The sequence below is a fragment of the Ostrinia nubilalis genome, chromosome 12 (genome assembly GCF_963855985.1).
Source record: "Ostrinia nubilalis chromosome 12, ilOstNubi1.1, whole genome shotgun sequence".
NCBI lineage: Eukaryota > Metazoa > Arthropoda > Insecta > Lepidoptera > Crambidae > Ostrinia > Ostrinia nubilalis.
The window spans coordinates 15,186,909-15,191,045 of record NC_087099.1 but is presented as its reverse complement, the minus strand read 5'-3'; the positions used below and the strand labels follow the sequence as shown (position 1 = coordinate 15,191,045).

The following is a 4,137-nucleotide window of genomic DNA, read 5'->3' as shown; positions in this document are numbered from 1 at the left end:
TTAATTCCAGTACATATTACTTTAGACCTACCACTGGGCTATATAAAATATATATAGTATATAGATAAATGGGCTGTGCTGAGAAGAACCAACGCGAGAAACTCAGTCTGTCACCATTGCCCTCAATATAAAGTTGAGTCCCCAATACATGGTACCTACTGCCCTTGCAGACGAGGCTTCTACATCACTTTCCCCAGCCGTGACCCTGCATGTTGCCAAGCCAAGTCAAGTTCAAGTATTTTCGGCGCAGCCCTACATGTTGTAACTTGGTACAGGCGGTCACAAAAGCTGTAAATCAAGCATCGAACGTCGCGGGGCGCGCCTTGACTTTGAACCTGGACGCTCGTGCACGAAAGTGTTATGCAATTTGGTATGACGTTTTCCTTGTCAAGGTTTTTTTTTTAATTGAGTGCAACGTTCATTTGCTTGGCTGCAGGCTAAATGGCTTTTTTTGCTCTGCGCACTGCATTATTTCAGGCTAAGCGCAATATTACCAGCTGAATACTTAACTAAGTTACCAAACACCCGGTCAAATATTAGATATTCAACCGCCTCTGTGGTCTAGTGGTAAGACCACCTGCTTCAGACGCAGAAGTCCCGAGTTCGATTCCCAGTGGGGGCAGATTTTTTGTTCGGTTTGGTTGGTTGTTCCAAGTCCGCCTGGCTAGCTACCACCATCTTACCTAAGTCTGTCGCCATAACATATTTATTTATTTATTTATTTATAGCCAGTTTCTCTGTGATTGAGGATTCCGGGTGAAGCTCGCTTCCACCTTCGGCCTGATCGTCACTTACCAGCAGGTGAGATACAGGCAAAGAGCTTCCTCGTTGTAGATAAAAAAAAAGACGTAGGGTGGAGTTGCTCAAATTGTACCGGTTCGTAAATTGTACCACTTCACAATCTATCAAACCGTAATGTTTAGTTTTAAATTAACAACACTAAAATCTAAGGCTACCAATATGACGCAATCGGTGCTATTTTGGATTCGATGACAAAACAGAGTGAAGTGTAGTAAATAAAAATAATTATTACGGCGACCTGTACCTCTATTACGAAAAACTTTCGAGTTCGTTTCGTTGCGTATTCAAAGTGTCATCGAAAAATTTTGTATGAAAAATTAAACAGCGCCCCCTATATTATAGCCGCCCTAGGGGGCGCTGTTTAATTTTTCATACAAAATTTTTCGATGACACTTTGAATACGCAACGAAACGAACTCGAAAGTTTTTCGTAATAGAGGTACTGATCTTATTTTGTGGTTTTTTACCTAAGGATATCTTGTGGCAACGATAAGTACACTGCAACTGTTATATGTTTTTGGAAAGTAGGCATATTAGTGTACTTTTCAGAGAATATAGTTTTGATATTTAGCATTTTGAAGTTATGGCACCTGCTCACATAAAAATAAAACATAGGGTTGCCTAATTTGTACCAGGTAGGGTACGCCTAATATGTACCGGTACAATTTAGGTGTATGGTGGTTCTTCAACTCGATTGTTAACTATATTGAAATGTTTTCAGATGTCTGGAAGGGATAAAAAATATAAATGGACGCAAGATGACTTAGAAAAAGCCTTAGATTGTTTGGAAAAGAAATCCATGGAAATTAACGAGTGTTCACGTATTTTCAACGTACCTACCTAAACCCACCTTAAAGAGACATTTATAGAATTCAAACAAATGTGCAAAAAACCTAACCATTTCCAAGGGCAGGCCAACTGTTAAGATTTTATTAAGACTGATTAACATTCAAGTAGAATAAGAGAACCCTTTAATAGTTTTATATAAAAGTTCTATTACATTGTGTTTTGTTGTTGAGTAGATTATTTTAATTAGTTACATTATTAATATTCAACCCGTTTAAAATAATATTTTTATAAAGATATATTAGTAAGACTGATTTCAGTGTATAAAGGGCACTTGAACCTCATTTCGGTCATGAAGTACAATTTAGGATACCTATGGTACAATTAAGGAAACCGGTTTCCTAAATTGTACTTTTTCAGACTTTTTTAAAAACTTTAATTATCGGTTTTCATATTACATTTTCTCATTTTCTTGTAATAAAAAATGAACACCAATAGAACAACCTTTTGATTTCTAGTAATATAATGCTCTTAGGTTACATAGTTTTTGTGACAGCTTGTATAGCCTGACCAGGAACATAAAAACCCTGGCACAGGGGCGCGTCAATTGCATTTGATAGTGCAACACTGAGTACAGTCGTACCTGTGTTAAATTAATAGGCTAACTTTATGTATCAGGATTCAGGATTACGGGCTAATTTGATATTTTCATAAATTAACGAAAAAATATTATTATAGGGTCATTTCGCCTGTTCGCGTCCATTTAGTGCAGTTGGCAAGTTTGACGGCGATAATAAAAATGCCCCAGCACTCATTTCTATGACAAATTTGTGTAATGTATTCATTATATATTCTATTTTAAGATTAACTTTCAGTTGTATTAGAAACATCTTGCGTTTTCTTTTTAAATAGATAAACTTCAGAATTAGGCGTTATACCCAGTTTGCGTCCACAAAATCCAAATTGCGTCCACCCGTGGACCATTTCGCGTCCAGCAGCTTAGAAAAGGAATATAGGGGTGATATTTTTAAGAATTAATAAAGAAAGATTGTATTTGAACAATTTCTTTATTTAACAATAAACTTAATTATTAAAAATCAACATTATCATCATTTAAAACTCACTTTAAAAAATAAAAATAATTCTTCTCAACATTGGTTTAAGTAAAAAATTCTTTATTTCTGGTCAAACATTTTTCAAACAATTTTTGACCTGGACGATCATCTTTGAAATTATTTTTAAACTCTCCATCTCGAAATGTTAAGAAGCCATTCAACTACTTTTGTATTATTGTTCCATTTTCTTCCCTAAACTTTGAATTTTTGACGAATTTCAATATTTACTACATGACGTGACATATCATTGGAAAGAAGAGAAGCTAGAGATGTTTTTAAGATCATTGGCAATCCACTATCACCTTTAATTTTTTTTAAATCGAATTCCAAGTTGAAATTTTTATCGTGGTTTGTACCTTTGTTAAACTTTCGCGGCTCGTAACTAGCTATCCAATCATTATCTGGATCTGAAATTGAATTTATTTGACTAAAGACATATTCGATATTAATATCAAATAACAAAAGCGGTTAAAAACACGCGAGAAAAAAAATTTAGGCAGTTTTTAGGTCAAATTTTAGAAAAAATTAAACAAAAACAAAAATATCAATTAAAATAAAAGTAGCTCACTTAGGGTCAGATGGGCGAACTTGTATTCTTAAAATGACCTTACCTATACACATTAATATTAAACAGTATGTTTTAAATTTTTTTTATAAGCAAGTATTTAACGAAAACAGTGGACGCAATTTGGTTTATTATTATAGAGGATAGGTATAGTTTGCGTCCATTGTGGACGCAAAGTGGAAGTTTTGTAAAATCGATGTAGTAATACGCGTCCACCTTATTTTATTCGTTAAATATAAAAAACATTACCAAATTCATAATAAACATTATACCTTTTTTCATCATTAAACTGTAGAAATAGCTATCTATCCTAAAATACACATAAAACAATATAAAACTTACCATCAAACACGCCGCTGCACACTAATTTTTATCTAAACATGCAGCGCGTGTGAGCTTCCTTGTTGAACAGCCGAGACTAACTATTTTTCTAAACAGGAATGGTTGGACGCACAGGACTTTTGTCTATGTGTGCGTGCCTCTTATACATTGACGTATTAGCGGTAATGACTTTTCGTTTGATTGGTGTGTTAGTTGACTTGTTTTCGAGGATTTTTAAAAGGAGATCGGCAAAATGGACGCGAATTGGGCGATGGACGCGAACAGGCGAAATGACCCTAGGTAGCCTGATTTAAATAAATTAAATGAAACCATCAATCGAGCTAGTAGAATTTATTTTATTATTCATCAATAATCAAATTCAGAACTTGAATATTCAACTGCAATGTCTGCTCATGAACGCTTACTTACTTACTTCTTTCCCAATCCCATAAAATTCAACACTTAGAAAGTGACAAAAAAATTTAAAATAGGTAGTTGAAACAAACCACAGCTAATTTTCATAGTGGACTGTACTATACGATGAACATGT

General features: G+C 34.5%; 1 long non-coding RNA gene across 1 annotated transcript; it reads right to left on the bottom strand.

The window, feature by feature from the left end:
• Positions 1 to 2,634: 2,634 nt before the first annotated feature.
• Positions 2,635 to 3,886, bottom strand: LOC135076601 (uncharacterized). The gene is made up of 2 exons (XR_010258320.1): positions 3,609 to 3,886; positions 2,635 to 3,108 (listed from the first exon to the last, which is right to left on the bottom strand). It is a non-coding gene; the product is annotated as an uncharacterized LOC135076601 (long non-coding RNA).
• Between the last annotated feature and the right edge of the window lie 251 nt (positions 3,887 to 4,137).